The sequence below is a fragment of the Papaver somniferum genome, chromosome 3 (assembly GCF_003573695.1).
Source record: "Papaver somniferum cultivar HN1 chromosome 3, ASM357369v1, whole genome shotgun sequence".
Taxonomy (NCBI): Eukaryota; Viridiplantae; Streptophyta; class Magnoliopsida; order Ranunculales; family Papaveraceae; genus Papaver; species Papaver somniferum.
The window spans coordinates 145,840,041-145,857,372 of record NC_039360.1 but is presented as its reverse complement, the minus strand read 5'-3'; the positions used below and the strand labels follow the sequence as shown (position 1 = coordinate 145,857,372).

At 41.3% G+C, this 17,332-nt stretch overlaps 1 long non-coding RNA gene across 1 annotated transcript; it reads left to right on the top strand.

Annotated features, from left to right (window-relative positions):
• Positions 1-14,792: 14,792 nt before the first annotated feature.
• On the top strand, positions 14,793-17,332 carry LOC113357626. The gene is made up of 4 exons (XR_003363735.1): positions 14,793-15,026; positions 15,423-15,546; positions 15,623-15,717; positions 15,840-17,332. It is a non-coding gene; the product is annotated as an uncharacterized LOC113357626 (long non-coding RNA).

The following is a 17,332-nucleotide window of genomic DNA, read 5'->3' as shown; positions in this document are numbered from 1 at the left end:
AATCAAGGATAGACCGACAAGACAACCACATCTATCCATCCCAAGAATGCAATGGTGTTTGGTAAATTTTGGAATCCACTGGAGAGACACTGCAGACGAAAGCACGGATCAGGACGAGCGACAGAAAAAAGAAGAAGGTCAATACCTATTTTCATATGGATGGAGTTTCTATAGTTTGCATAGAATAAAGTTTCCTTCTTGCTCCATGAACGGGAATAGATGACTCGACGCGACTATGTTACCTCGGTCCCGCAACATCCCTCCTGAATTCTTCCTGAGTTTCACTGTCGGGCCGTTTTCACCTTCTAAACGAGCTCAAAACCTAAATATTCCAGCGTAGAGGAGACAGGAAATTCTTTTCCGGTCAGATGGAGTGGCGGACCATCAAAATCCGAGTTCGTACGAGAATTCTACAACGATTTTAGTAAGGAGCGCTAATTAGGGTTTCGGCATCCCAAACCCTGATTTCGACAAAGTTGCCAGGCGTCATCACCACCGTTTGGTGGCCGAAGTTCCAGCGCCATCACCACCGTCTGGTATCCGAAGTTCCAGAACCAGTTCCCATCCTTCCACGGAACTGAAGCCAGTCGTCATCCTTCCCTGGAACTGAAGCCAGTCGACATCATTCCACGGGCCCGCAACATCCCTCCTGAATTCTTCCTGAGTTTCACTGTCGGGACGTTTTCACCTTCTAAACGATCTCAAAACCTAAATATTCCCTCCTAAGGAGATAAGGAAATTCTTTTCTGGTCAGATGGAGGGGCGGATCCGAGTTCGTACGAGAATTCTACAACGATTCTAGTAAGGGGAGCTAATTAGGGTTTCGGCATGCCAAACCCTAGTTTAGACAAAGTTGCCAGGCGCCATCACTACCATTTGATAACCGAAGTTCCAGCATCATCACCATCGTTTGGTATCCGAAGTTCCGAAACCAGTTTACACCATTCTGCGGACTGAAGACAGTTTCCACCATTCCTCGGACCGAAGCCAGTTTCCTCCCATTCCAAGCCGATCGACGCATGCGGCTCCTATTCCAAGACGACCAACGCGTGCGGATCCCATTCCAAGCCGACCGACGCCTGCGGCTCCCATTCCAAGCCGACCAACGCGTGCGGCTCCCATTCCAAGCCGACTGACGCGTGCGGCTCCCATTCCAAGCCGACCGACGCCTGTGGATCCCATTACAAGCCGACCGACGCCTGCAGATCCCATTCCAAGCCGACCGACGCCTGCGGCTCCCATTCCAAGCTGACAATCTACATCTCACCACTTCACGGTCTAGCCAGCAATACCACAATAGAATCTATGCAAGGCCTCCAACACGAGAATCACGAACTCTCCTTACCTCTCGAAAAAGGTTAGCCGGGTCTTCTTGACCATCTTTTCACGACTTGTCATTTCGATTTTGTCCTCGCCTGTCACCATCTTATGCTTACGCCGCAATAATGCTCCTGTTCCGAGCTAAGCATGGGACTTAATGTTGATGGTGGTTTTTAGCTTAGGGTTAAAATCGTAAAACCATACATCTGACATGAAGTCACTATGACCACTAGCGTATTTATTGAATCAATGAGCATGCCTATGTAAGAATTACCAGGGTACCTTTTTTTTATACATGTGTCATGTTCCACGGCAGAACCCTTAGTATTGACTGACATCATCTTCGTACATACCAAACCCTAATTCTCACGCCACCGTGCCAATGGAAAACCATGCCAGCCACGTCTCCGCACCAAGGCATGCCAGCCGCACCACTGTGCCAATGCCATGCCATGCCAGCCACATCACCGCGCCAAGGCATGCCAACCATGCCAGCCGCACCACTGTGCCAATGGCAAACCATGCCAATCACATCTTCGCGCCAAGGCATGCCAACCATGCCAACCGCACCACTGTGCCAATGGAAAACCATGCCAGCCACGTTTACTGCGCCAAGGCATGCCAGCCATGCTGGCCGCACCATGCGCCAATGGCATGCCAAACCCTTGGCCCTAGCCATGCTAGCCGCACCATGCGCCAATGGCATGCCAAACCCTTGGCCCTACCATGCCAAGCCGTCCAAACCCTTGGCCCCACTATGCCAAGCCATCCGCACCATTCTACCTTGTCCCCACTATGCCAAGCCATCCGCACCATTCTACCTTGGCCCCACTATGCCAATCCATCCGCACCATTCTACCTTGGCCCCACTATGCCAAGCCATCCGCACCATTCTACCTTGGCCCCACTATGCCAAGACATCCGCACCATTCTGCCTTGGCCCCAATATGCCAAGCCGTCCGCACCATTCTGCCTTGGCCCCACTATGCCAAGCCGCCCGCACTATTCTGCCTTGGCCCCACTATGCCAAGCCGTCCGCACCATTCTTCCTTGGCCCCACTATGCCAAGCCGTTCACACCATTCTGCCTTGGCCCCACCATGCCAAGCCGTCCAAACCCTTGGCCCCACTATGCCAAGCCGTCCGCCCCATTTTCCTTGGCCCTACCATGCCATCCTTCCCTATGCGGCTGCCAAAATAGCGTGCGACGATCAACGACCACCCTTCAATCCTAGATGCAAATCCTAGCCGTCCAAAGGTCGCCAGACAACGCATGGTAACCTTTGGCCCAAAACCCTAGTTTTGGACACGCCAAACGCGCCAAGGCATGGCATGTCACATGTGCCAATGGCATGCCAACCACCTTTCCGCGCCATACCATGTCAGCCTACCCTATCTGGCTACCAAAACGAAGGTGTGCGACGATCAACGACCACTCTTCAATCCTAGATGCAAATCCTAGCCGTCCAAGGTCGCCAGACAACGCATGGTAACCTTTGGCCGAAAACCCTAGTTTTGGCCACGCCATACCGGCCTTCCCTATGCGGATGCCAAAACGAAGGCCTGCAACGATGAACGACCACCTTTTCATCTAAGATGTAGATCTTAGCCGTCCAAGGTTACCAGCTAATGGATGACAACTTTTGGCCCTAGTTTGGTCGCGCCTAAACAAAGCCAAAACCCTAACTTTTGGCCGCGCCTAAACCATGCCATATTAAAGCCATACCGTGCATGCTTTCATGCCACTGGCTACCAAACGAAGGGTTGCAATAATCAACGAATACTTTTCCTCTTAAGATGCAAAATCTCGACCGTCGAAGATCACCGAGCCGGCAAGTCTCCCAAGCTCGACTTGCCAGACGACAACAACATGCTACATGTTTTCCACGAAAACACTCGAGACATCAACGCATATCACAAACTGGGGGATGCTCATTGGGTATTGGTTTGGCGGTTTACAGCGTGCGGCGTACACTACACCCGTTATAAGAAAGTGTCATAAGGATGAGTCGGTTAGTAAATACAAGGAGTAATGGTGAAACGCTTTCTTTTATGGAACATCAATTCCAGGCGTGACCGGTTACCACCTCTTCCCATTTACTCACCCGTTTTCCATTTCTTAACGAGACCAGAGTACGTTTCACTTCGACTTGTATAAATAGGTATTACCTATTTCCACCGAACAACAGGTTCAGGTCAGGAGCATACAACACTCATAAAATATTTGCTAGCTTTTTATCTGTTAGCTTCCCACTTTCTGATACAAGTCGTGAAACAACTACTCTTCCAGAATCAACTATTCTGGTCTCAACACTCTCTTCGCTTCCCTCTCCAAAACCAACCCTTCTCATTCACTTTGTGACCGAAGCAAGTCTGGAACAACCATTTCTTGGTTTAGGTCGTATTTGTAAAGATTGATCTCTCGAATCTAAAGTACTCCCTTGCGGTACATTGTTTAGGGTTTAAACTCGTTTCTCACCCACACACCCGAAATTACCAAAATCAACAAAAATCGTTTTCACCCTCAAACAACTAGTTCTTTAGATCACGTAGAACTAAAGAAAACAGAATAAGATGCACTAAACGAAACAAGAAAGACACAAGATTTAACGTGGTTCGGCAATGTGCCTACGTCAACTAACAGCTACGATCAACTCTTATTATAGAATAAATTACAGAGAATTAAACCACAACTATGAGCAGAAGGTTGTTGTTCACAAACACCAAACTAATTCTCTATGAACAAACGTTCTAAACCCTAAAATTCTCTCCTTGTGAGAATTCTTCTCTAAACTGTGTTGTGTGTATTGTGTGTATTTCCTTAGGACTCGAACACCTATTTATATAGGTTACAAACTTGAGTTCCAAGTATACGAGTTATACTAGGAAACCACAAACTTGAGTTCCAAGTATATGAGTTATACTAGGAAACCTCAAACATATCTAAATCAGGAAACTTCCTAACTTAGACAAACAAGGAAACCTCTAAAATATTCTAGACTATTCTAGACTCTTCCTAAAACATCGACAACATAATAAATACACCTTTTGGTTTCTTAATAAATGCCTCAGTGGCTCCTTTTCTGGCGGCTAAATTCTTTGGTGTCATTGTAAAACAGATTCCCACAAGCTATCGTTTGTCAAATCATGACTCTTGGACTTTATCAAATCCATTCCGATCCATAGGTTGAACCAGGCTATTGGACCTCGACATTTACGGGTTGTACTACAATAACGTCTTGGCATACCGTTGTTTGAACTAGATTCTATATGCTCCAGTTGCGATAGGCCTATGGACGTCTTAGGGGACCATGCTCTACACTGCGTTAAAGATGTCGGACTTAAATTCAGGCATGACTTTGCACGCGATATCCTATCCGATATGTGTTATAGGGAAGGTTTACATGCAAGAAAATAGGTCTCCCTAGGGTTTTTGTCTAACTCTAACAAAGAAAAATCCAGCCGACATCATGGTGTATAACTGGGAAGATGGGAAGGATGTTTTCTTGGATGTCACGGGGGTTTCACCATTCACAACTGCCAGGCCACGCAACTTTGTACCAGGCCATGCCATTGCTGCCGTTATCGCTCGCAAACACCACAAATACCTCGACATATGTGCTGCCCATGGATATGGTTTTGGAGTGTTGGCCTTCTCTACTTTAGGTGAACTTATCGCAGATACAATTGCATTCCTAAAAAGATTGAGAAACAGTCTCCATAGTCATGATGCCAACTTCAAAATAGGCGGTTCTCTTTTTCACAGACTAGGCATTGTTATTCAAAAAGGTGTTGGCACCCAGCTTGTCGCTCGGCTTCCTTCTACCGAAGTTGTTGTTGATGAGTACTGTACTTTTGATTAGTTTCTAATAAAAGCATGCTATGACACCTTTTCATTATAAAAAAAATAAAAAAATTAAAATAATAATAATAATAATAATAATAATAATTCTCATTCCTCGGTGGTGAATTGGGAAAACTAGGGTTTTGAAGTTTTGGTTTAAAGTTGTTGTTGAAGTTGTTTTGAAACTGGGGATTCAAGAGTTAATAGGTTCCCAATTTGTTTTCTTTAATTCTCCATCTCTTGCTCTGTGGCGAGGTGTTTAGAGGCAGGGGTTTGTCGACTGAAGAATTGGGTTAGTATTTTTGTATTGGTTTTCTTCAATTTTCATCTTTGAGAATCTCTAGTTGAAATTGGTTTAGGGATTGAAGTATTGTTTCTTTTCATCTCCATCTTTGTGAAACAGCAATTGAAATTAATTTAGGGATTTTATTGTCCTTAGTTTGTATTGGCTTCTTTAGGACTCTGAAATGGGTTATTCTTTTGTGTGTGATTGAAGAAGCAAAATCAGTGGTGTTAAAGTTTGAATTTAAGACTCTGAAGTGGGGTTTTTGAGTGATTGAACAGGAGTTTCTGTGGTTTTTCTTTGAGCTGTGAAGGTTTAATTAGTGTTTTGTTGTTGAAATCTTAAAATCCCATACACTAAATTCTAATTCCTTTTTTTATCCATCGCCCTGGGGTAGTTACAGCTGTTTTAGGAAGCCATGCCTTGCATATGGTATAAGTCTTCATCTTCATCCACGCAGTAAAGGGTAGAACCTTCTGTTGCTTCAGGTTCTTATCATCTTGGGTCTCCTTCTCCTTATCCTTCAACATCTATATCTCAAGGAGATAAAGTTCATTGCCCCTTTAAGGGATACGACAGTTGCCAAGATGGTGTCAGTGGAAGAGGATATGCCAAGAGTACTATCTACCGCCATATCACAGACAGACACTTCCCCACTAAGAAGGACAAGGACATTTACAGAGATCGTATACAAACCAACTTTGATTGCTTTGTCGCTTGGGAAAGGGTCTTGCTAGGCTGAAATGTGGCTGTGCTTTAAATGTATTCACATTCATGCATGGAAAAAGCCATGCACTTCTGAGTCACATCCGGCAGACATCATTGCAGGTCCATTAAATGGCAACGATGCAGACTTCCTTATACATGGTGTTTTGAGACCACAAGCAACTGCGACTAATATAATTTGAGCCAATCCTGACACCATCAAGCCAGCAAATGGTGATACAAAATCCACCTTTATAGTGGAGATGCTTCACTTGATCCTTCATAAACAACTCACTACCATGGTAAGCATCCCATCACAGTGTAGGTTACATTATTCTCGAGCTTTAAAAAATGCTCTAGATATGGTACTAGCAAAACCCACATTTTTAAACGCCTGGTTAAAATTATTACTGCTCCCCATTTGTACCTTGAACCTTTACGTTCCCAAATGCTCTTCTGAGGAACGTTCTAGTAATCGAAAAAAGTTGCAAATGTCAACTATCAACCAGGCCCTACTGCAATGGAATGAACCAAATGGGTACTTTCACCTAAATTAGAAACTGATTGCCCGGTATAAATGGTGGCTCTCTAAAAGAGACACAGAAATGATACCTGCAAGTGCACAGGGTCTGTTGTAGTGAGTGTGCAAGGCAGGGTCGAACCACGGATACTTGGGTGTGAATTGAAGTAATGAAGCAAGTGACAGTTAACAAGAAAAATCAGTGGCAGTGAATAAGAACAGTGAAACAAAGACAAACAAACCAAGGATGTTATCCAAGGGCAGTGATAAAGAAACAAAGGCAAGTTTTCCAACTATGTTCTTGTCCCTTGTTAGTTATCAGTCAGCTTCTAGGCTTTCTGAATAACTAGATGACAGTTGCGGTTCAAAGCCGGATGTTCATCTAAGGGTTGGTCTAGAAAGGAGGCTAAAGGCACTAAGATGAATTCTAAACCTTGTGGTAGTTGGGGCTCTCACACTGCAACTACCCGCAGAGAAGCTTGCTTAGTGTTTTAACAACCTATAAGGATATTCAATCCTAGACAATTCAAGCACAACAAGATCAGAGCATGGATAGGATAAAAACAATTGAAGTTTACAACATCATTTAAAATAAAAACTAACCCTTGAGGCACTGACTATTCCAGTCCTCTTGGGTGAAGCACTGTCTAGTCCAGGAATGGTTTCTACAACACCCATAACATCTATTTATACCCAAGATACAAAATTAGGGTTCTTACAAATATTCCCCAAATCCCCAAAAATTAGTGTTTTGATTTTTTACTCACCAACTGTGATGAGAAGAATCAATCGTCTACCCATGCTTCTTCTCCTTTCTCTGCTCCATCTCCATGCTCTAGCTGCTTGTCTCGATGTCCTCTGCCTATCAACCTAATTCATTGATTTCAAAACCCTAACAGAGAGAGGGTGTGTGAAATCATTGAAATAGGTAGCATAGGGTGATGGGTTTTAGTGGTTGGTGATATAGGGTGGCTATGGTGGCTGGTGAAGGTGGTGGCAGAGATGAAGGTGGCGATGGCAGGGCGTGGTGGTAATGGAGATGGCAGAGTTTTCTCTGCAGACGGAGTGGAGGAGAAGAACTCGGTGTTTGGGAAGAAGGGTGTGTTTGGTTTAGGTCGATGGGTTCGATGGCTAGGGTGTTGAGCGGAATCATCTGAAGTTGATGCGCAACGAGGAGATCCGTTGGATAATCACTTACTAATTGAATCGAATGGCACGATGTAAACAAGATCTGAGCGACCGTTGGATTAAGTGATACAACGAAGCTGACGGCTCCAGATGGAGTTAGGTGCTGTAGTATTAGACAGGAGCTTCAGACTTTGATGTACCGTAGGATGCTGAAATGATCTAATCTGACGGCTAGAAAGGGAAACGGGTATGGATATAGGAAATGGATTTGGGTGAGGGTTTTGGGCCTTGGGTATGCCAATCCCATATCTTCTTTAAGAACAATTCTTCCTCTTCAAGCCCAGTTCTAGCCTTTTGGTCTTGCACACAACATTCTTCGCGGCTTCCTTGTGTGATTCCTCTTGGCTTCCACCACTTTTCTGCTCTTTTTGCTCCGTGATTCATCCAAGCTTTATTTAGTACCTAAAAATACAAAATTAATTAATAAAAATATTTATTCTTGAAAACAATGAAAATACAGAATATGGGATAAAATGTAAAATTAATGCACAAAAGATGAGTGAAATGCCAAGAAAAATATATAGAAATATGCACTTTTTAGCACTCATAAAATACCCCCAAACCTGAATTTTACTTGTCCTCATGTAAAACAAAACTAAGGGAATCCTACCTATACCACTGTCGCTGGTCTCTCGATTGCATTTAGCGAATGCAATAAGCCTTTTAAACCACTAAGTGTCCCTAGTGGACGAGTGAAGTCTCGTGAAGGTTTGCTTAGAACGTACCTACAAAGTTCTAGGACAAAATATGAGCTCAAATTCCATGAAATGTGACATGTGCAAGACAGTAGAAGCTCACAGCAAAATGGAGATGTCAATCTAGCTATCAAAGGCACAATCCTAGCACTGATAACAACTAAAGACACGTGATAAGAGTGTAAAGTGTATCTACACATGTTTCTAGAATGACCTGAAGTTATGACTACTAATCACCAAGAGATAGTTTTTAGGCTAAGAACAGAATTCTAAGCCAAGCTAGCTGTCCGGCTTTACGAGAATTGTGAATGTTCACCCAATGAGTTGGTGATATTTCAGTTTACCCGCGTTATACATCGATGGCTGCACCCTCCTTGCTTATTACAAGACTATTTACAACAAAAAGATGACTCTTTACATGACTCTTATTTACATTGATTACTCTCTTTAATTTTTTGAACAAGAGAGAACTACTGTCTTTAACATGACAAAACATGGAATAAATAAATACTTGATTTTTTTATTTTTTTATTTTTTAAATATTTTTTTGATTTTTTTTTTTTGATTTTTAATTTTGAAGAAATAACTTTGATCTTTACAACATAGTGACACTTTTGATACATGAACAAAAAGAAAAACATAATTACATGACTCTTAGAAAGAGGTGGCCCTTATCGAATGCATCCGGTCAAATTCTATGGTTGCTTTTCTTAACGTATCCTCCAACTTCTATCCCAGCCAACCAAAGAACAAGCTAGTCAAGTTTCGTTCAGTATTCTAAAGTGATTGGCAATCGTGACTTCCGATAGAACACCTCAAGGATGAGGCTATACATGTATTGGTAGATCGTCCGCGTGCAAGTTTCTTATCACTATGTGAATTGTGCTAGAATCAGGGGTGCCTAAATATCTAGACTAAGAATCCTTATGTTTACATACATGCACAAGAGTCAACATTTCAAGGTAAATGAGCTCCATTTTTATGTTTTTTTTCAATTTTTTAATTTTTTATTTTGATTTTTTCATTTTTTTCATTTTTTTTTTAACAAAAAGAAAGAGTTCAGTTTTCAATTATAGCATGTGATCGTGGTATCTATACCATACCCCCAAACCTAAACTAAACATTGTCCTTAATGTTCCAAAATATGAAAAGAATTATAACATACGAAGAGGATTATGCTGAGTAGAGAGAAAGGAAAGAGAATACCCGATTTGACGGCGAAAGCAAAATTAGAACTCCGTTATTCAAGGAAAAAATCCAACATATTTCAGTTAAGAGTCACATTGGATTAGCAAAATATGTACAAAAGAAACAAAAGATTTAACTAAGAAACTATCTACTAGATTCTATACAAGAAAATTTGGTTTTTAATGGGATTGGACTTTTTGGAAAAAATTTGGTTTTGTCGGGAGACATTTGATTTTGATGGGAAAAAGAAAAATTTTGGTTTTTAGGGAATCATTTGGTTTTTAATGGGTTTTGAAAAGAAAAATTTGGTTTTAAAATCGGGAGCAAGCCCATATTGGTGGAAGAATGCACAGCCCACTAGAAATTTGAAAACAGCCCACAACTGCTGTGCAAAATGAAGCCTAGCTGAGTGTGAAGTGAAGCCCAACGAATCAGTTTGAATTGAGCCCAGCAAAAGGTTTTGAATAAAAGAGCCCAACCGTTTGGGGCAAAGCTTGGTCTGAAGCCCAGATGGGTTGTTTTTGGAGCCCAAATTTGTTTTAAAAACTTTGATTCTTAGGCCCACTGTTGGTGAGTAAATCTCACCGTTGGTTTTTTGGAATTTTGAAAGTTTGGCCCACTCGAAGTTTGGTTCAGGCCCACAGTTCAGAAACAAGCCCAGAGTTCAGAAACAGTTGGGTTTTTGGGCTAGCAGTTAACTGGAATGCGAGGCACAACTGGGTTTTAAAACTTTAAAACGTTTTTCAAATTTTTGGTCTGGGTCTAAGCTCACAATGTAGGGGTTTAAAGTTCAGTTGACTCTAAGCCCACGAATGGTTGGAGCCCACAGTTTAAACAAATTTCAGTTTGAGGCCTAAAATGTAACTAAGTCCACAGTCCAATTCACAAGCCCATAATCACTTTTAGAATTTACACAGCCCAAAAAGAAGTGCAACTGGGTTTGAAAATGGTTGTCAACTTTTGTTTGGGTCAAGCCCACAGTTCAGGCTTACTCTTCTAGCACAGCCCAGCTGTTCTGTTTTAGTTGCACAGCCCAGTTGGGCTTGGTTCACAGCAACAGCAACTTCAGCAAGAGCACCAGAGGCTCATCAGCAACAACAACAAGAAGAAGAAGCAGCAGCAGTAGGAGGCAGCAAGACAGCAGCAGCAACAACACAGAAAACAGCAGCAACACCAGAGGCTGGCTGTAGCAGCACCTGTTGGCTCAAAAGAGAAGATCAGTCTCTTTGAAGCAAATGGGTGAGGCCAAGAAGCAATGAGGAAAAAGGGCAAGCAGCACAGCAAGAAAATAACAAGTATGCTCAGGCAGCAAGTTTCAGACAAGGCAATGCTATAGGTGCTAGGCCACAGGGCAATGCTGCAGATGAAGCAAGGCTGCAGAGCATCATGCTTACAGGGCATGGAAAATCTACAAGCAATGAGCAAAGGCTGAAGAGCAAGGATGCAAACACAGATGCAAATGCAAGATGCAGATATGGAGAAGATTCAGGCATGCAATGATATGCAAGTGACAGATGCAAGTTATGATGACAATATGCAAACTAGAGATGATGCAAGTATGAAGATATGGATGCAATGGATGCAATGCTTACAGCTAAGATGCAGATGCTAAATGATGCAGATATGGATGCAGGAGATGCAGAACTACAGTTACAGCTAAAGCTAAGTTACACTAAGAGCTACACTAAGTTACAGATGCAGTTATACTAATATAGCTAAGTTATACTAAAACTATTACACTAATATAATTATACTAAGTTACAACAGCAAAACACTAAGTTACAGATACAACAGGCTAAGTTACACTAAGACAGGTACACTATTTTTATTTTATTTTTTTTTCTTTTCTTTTCAACTACACAGCACCAGTCCCCGGCAACGACGCCAAAAACTTGGTGGCTCTCTAAAAGATTCACAGAAATGATACCTGCAAGTGCACAAGGTCTGTTGTAGTGAGTGTGCAAGGCAGGGTCGAACCACAGAGACTTGGGTGTGAATTGAAGTAATGAAGCAAGTGACAGTTAACAAGAAAAATCAGTGGCAGTGAATAAGAACAGTGAAACAAAGACAAACAAACCAAGGTTGTTAGCCAAGGGCAGTGATAAAGAAACTAAGGCAGGTCTTCCAACTATGTTCTTGTCCCTTGTTAGTTATCAGTCAGCTTCTAGGCTTTCTGAATAACTAGATGACAGTTGCGGTTCAAAGCCGGCTGTTCATCTAAGGGTTGGTCTAGAAAGGAGGCTAAAGGCACTAAGATGAATTCTAAACCTTGTGGTAGTTGGGGCTCTCACACTGCAACTACCCGCAGAGAAGCTTGCTTAGTGTTTTAACAACCTATAAGGATATTCAATCCTAGACAATTCAAGCACAACAAGATCAGAGCATGGATAGGATAAAAACAATTGAAGTTTACAACATCATTTAAAATAAAAACTAACCCTTGAGGCACTGGCTATTCCAGTCCTCTTGGGTGAAGCATTGGCTAGTCCAGGCATGGTTTCTACAACACCCATAACATCTATTTATACCCAAGATACAAAATTAGGGTTCTTACAAATATTCCCCAAATCCCCAAAAATTAGTGTTTTGATTTTTTTACTCACCAACTGTGATGAGAAGAATCAATCGTCTACCCATGCTTCTTCTCCTTTCTCTGCTCCATCTCCATGCTCTAGCTGCTTGTCTCGATGTCCTCTGCCTATCAACCTAATTCATTGATTTCAAAACCCTAACAGAGAGAGGGTGTGTGAAATCATTGAAATAGGTAGCATAGGGTGATGGGTTTTAGTGGTTGGTGATATAGGGTGGCTATGGTGGCTGGTGAAGGTGGCGGCAGAGATGAAGGTGGCGATGGCAGGGCGTGGTGGTAATGGAGATGGCAGAGTTTTCTCTGCAGACGGAGTGGAGGAGAAGAACTCGGTGTTTGGGAAGAAGGGTGTGTTTGGTTTAGGTCGATGGGTTCGATGGCTAGGGTGTTGAGCGGAATCATCTGAAGTTGATGCGCAACGAGGAGATCCGTTGGATAATCACTTACTAATTGAATCGAACGGCACGATGTAAACAAGCTCTGAGCGACCGTTGGATTAAGTGATACAACGAAGCTGACGGCTCCAGATGGAGTTAGGTGCTGTAGTGTTAGACAGGAGCTTCAGACTTTGATGTACCGTAGGATGCTGAAATGTCCAATCTGACGGCTAGAAAGGGAAACGGGTATGAATATAGGAAATGGATTTGGGTGAGGGTTTTGGGCCTTGGGTATGCCAAGCCCATATCTTCTTTAAGAACAATTCTTCCTCTTCAAGCCCAGTTCTAGCCTTTTGGTCTTGCGCACAACATTCTTCGCGGCTTCCTTGTGTGATTCCTCTTGGCTTCCACCACTTTTCTGCTCTTTTTGCTCCGTAATTCATCCAAGCTTTATTTAGTACCTAAAAATACAAAATTAATTAATAAAAATATTTATTCTTGAAAACAATGAAAATACAGAATATGGGATAAAATGTAGAATTAATGCACAAAAGATGAGTGAAATGCCAAGAAAAATATATAGAAATATGCACTTTTTAGCACTCATCAATAAACCTGCTCCTAAACAGCACGACAATAAGAAGAAGAAAGACACCAACTTGCAGGCCTGCCATAAGAAACTGAGCTACGGCCACTACTCAGATGCCATCCATATCCTCTCATCTAATGGTGTTGACCCGTCCACCCCTGATACTTTATCTGACCTCCAGCAAAAGCACCCATATGAACCACCTCATCATATCCCCACAGATGATATCTCAACTCCAGCTTTATCGGTTGATGCTTCTGTTGTTCTTGCAGCACGGAAGAGCTTCCCAAAAGGTACCTCTTGCGGTCAGGATGGACTGCGAGCTCAACATTCGCTTGACGCCATGAGTGGTGCTGCCGCAGCTGTGTCCGATGAACTTCTTCATTCTATTACATGGGTTGTTAACCTTTGGCTCATAGGTAAGTGTCCTCAAGTGCTTGGTAAATTGGTTGCGAGTGCACCCTTGACCCCATTGCTTAAGCCAGGAGGAGGAATAAGACCAATAGCAGTTGGGACTATTTGGCGCAGGCTATGCTCTAAAATTACTGCTATGGCAGTCTGTAAGGACATTACTTCTTATTTAGGGACGTTCCAATTTGGGGTAGGCATACCCTGCGGTGGTGAGGGCATTATGCACTCATCCAATAGACTCTTGCAGATGGGGTGTTGTTAGAGCACTGCTCGGTAGAATTCGCAAGCGTTGCTCTCAAGCTTGTTTGTCAATGTTAGTGATCAAAACTATAAGTATTGATTTCTAGTCTACTTATAGATGTCTCGGACTAGGATAGATTGTGTAGTTGAGCATTAGACTTCACGGCGTGCATCATTGTAGACGAATAACTACTAAGGAGAGTTTGTGGAACTTCATCAACAAAACGGTATGTGGAGAATAAAACTCATCTATCACTTGGAAAGTCTATTTCTACTCTATCTCCTATATTGAGACATAAGTCGTATTTCAATATAGTTTTCTATTATACACATTTGAGATTTCGAGTTGAGTTTAACTCGCTTACATATTTCTCGGAATATGTGTTGGCAAGCTTTCGCTTCGACCAAGTTCATCTTATATTCTTGAAGAAAGTCAAAAAATGATCATGTGAAAATTGCCGAGTAACATCTTACATGGTTTGTGTGATACAATCATTTGGTGTAGACTTGGAATGTTTCGTTATGATTATTTCAATAACTTGAAAATTGCTTTGATGCTAATAGTGTGTGAAAACGGCTATTGTCATCCTCTAAGAAAGTTTCAGTGATCGAAATCTAACTCCTTTAAAATTCTAAGTCATATAAGCCCCCACGTTGAATGGTGAGCGTCACCGTTCAACGAGAAAATAGTGAGTTCTCACGTTAAACCTGGAGAGGGCCACAATCGCTGAGAAAAGAGTTCTCACGTTAAACCTGGAGAGGACACTTGGCGACACTCTATTGGTCAAGGAGTTACAAAAAAATCCAAATCCTGAAAAAGTAAACACTAAACAAAAAAACATAAACTTGATGAGGAAAAAAAGAAAACTTCCGAGAGGTTTCTTCTTTTCCTGTACAGATTTAGGTTTATGGATGATTCGGGAAACCCTAAAACGAATAAAACCTAAAACCAAACCTACAACCAACGCAACCAGCGGAAGATTCAGCAAACCCTAACAAGATAAGAGGCCTATTTTCTTTCACCGATCAAGCTTTGGTTTATATGACAGCTAAACATCTGATTACATAGCGCGTAAATAGGTAAGCTGTTTATGTTTTTGTATAAGCATCTAATTACAATAATTAATAGTATAAGCATGCAAAGGTTCTTATTTTGATCATCATCATCTCTATTTTGATTAATCTTATTAGGGTTCACTTTTTAATTTTGTTTTTGTTTTTGTTTCATTAGGTAAGTTGTTTATGCTTCTGTTTTGTAGTTTCTGGGTCTTTTAAGAGACACTCAGTCAATCAAGAAGGCTTAGAAACAGTATTCAAAGCTCTATCTGTGCCATGAAATTTGCTACTCTCTTAAACTTTAATTATTTTTTTTCGTTTTTGGATCAAAGTTTCGATTTTCATATGAATGCTGAAATGATTTAGATTACAGCAATATGCTGGAAATTTATTTACCGGAATTTACAACCACAAATGCAGTTACCATATAACAGACTACAGCGAAGTATTCTTAAACCTGTGCCAGAACAAAGGATAGGCCATGTGGAAAGAAGCCAAGCGGAAATTGATGCTGCTATCGATATAGCAAATGCTACTGAGCATGGTTAGTATTTTTTCTTTGCACTTCATAAGAATATGATAAATAAATTGATCATCATTAATAAATAAATCCACGACAGATACTAGCATTATGAAGCAGATTATGCAGAGTTGCCAGTGGAGGGGCTTTGCTTAGTCAATAAATATATACGAACAGTTTGCTTCCTCACTCTGGGTACCTTTATCTTCTTTACATTTTTTTTGTTTCGTAAGTTATTTAATGGAAACATTCTAGATTCTTCAAATTAGAAGAACCCATTAACTGTTTTCTATTGGTTTGTACTTTGTGTTCTTCAGAAACAAATTACGGACTCGCCGTAATTACAGTTTGAGCCTGGAAAAGAAGAAGGCTGGTGGTGTTGGTGGTCTTAAGTGGCAGTTGAACCGTAGCTGACCAGCTATACTCAACATTGATTTACCATCAATGTTGGACATACTAAAGTTTTTTGATTTTGGTCTACTTCACTTGGGCATGCAGAGATCTATATTCTGAAGCATACATCCTCATTATTAGCTGGCATTTGGGTGACGCGTAAAGAGAAGTTTGCAACATGGAGTTGAAAGCATAAAGAATATTTAGCAAAGAAAGAGAAGGAAGTCGGTAAGAAGGTAAGAACTTTGCATCATAAATCTTGGCTTAAACATTTCTTAACGATTCACTTGCGCAGTACTCATATAGTTGTTGAGCTGTTGGTTATTATTTGATAGTTCACACCCTTGAATATTGGTCAATGATTTTTCCTTCTCATCAGAGTTAGCCCTTTGAAGTTGTTTGGTTTGCCACCAGAATAATTTCTTATCACTGACTTTGCTTGCTCCCTGAAGAGAAAGATGCCTTTGTAGGTGCAAATCATACCTCTGTCGAAACATCCCTTCGTAAACATTTTTTCTAGGCCAATTAAATGTCGTTAGGATGACTGATCCTCATATTACATTCTAAGATAGGCTGACTTGCATCACTGAGAAAATTGATTAACGAGTATTGGTAGTTTACTTTAGTAGCATCACTGAGAGATCTATCAGTTTTTGTTTGACTTGCATGGTTTATAATATGAAGATAGGCTGCGTAGATTTTAATCTGATATTTCTCTTCTACTTTTTAGATGACTAACTATATATTAGACCACCTTACATTTGAGTACAAAGTATTGATATCAAACCACTGCCAGGGTAATGGCATGGATGACATGGCTTACCCGCTTCTATGAAGTGTCTCCTGAAAATATAATCCAATAAAAAATTGGTTATGATTTGTGTTCACTTGGAATTATAACAGTTTACATTTTTATCTCCACCATTCATTTACCCCGCGATTTTTACTTATTTTGATTCTAGAGGTCGAGATTCTGTTTCATCTCGAGCATGTCCTCTCTGCAAATTTGCATACTTGGTGATCACAAGACATTCAACTCCATCATACATGTTATATCTAATCTTATAGTTGTTCTATTGATTTTTTTGATGTCGGGCCTTGCCTTAGTGGTGTTAGTTAATTCACTCATTCTATGGGTATCGGCATGTATATCATTTCACTGATTCGACAATTGGTTTGGTTTTGTGTTTTTTGAATTCATGTTCACCGTAATAACCGCCTTATTTATGGATGTTTTGTGACTCACATTTTCAAGTTTATGCTGGTGAGCCCAGGGTTGAAGAATTGTAAGTAGCTCACAAATTATTATGTATCGGATTAGCTAGGCTCTCAAAAATGTAAGCAGCCTACACAATGTCCTGTTTATTTTGCTTCAGAATTACTATTCTGTACGGATTATTAAATGTCATTGTTTGCA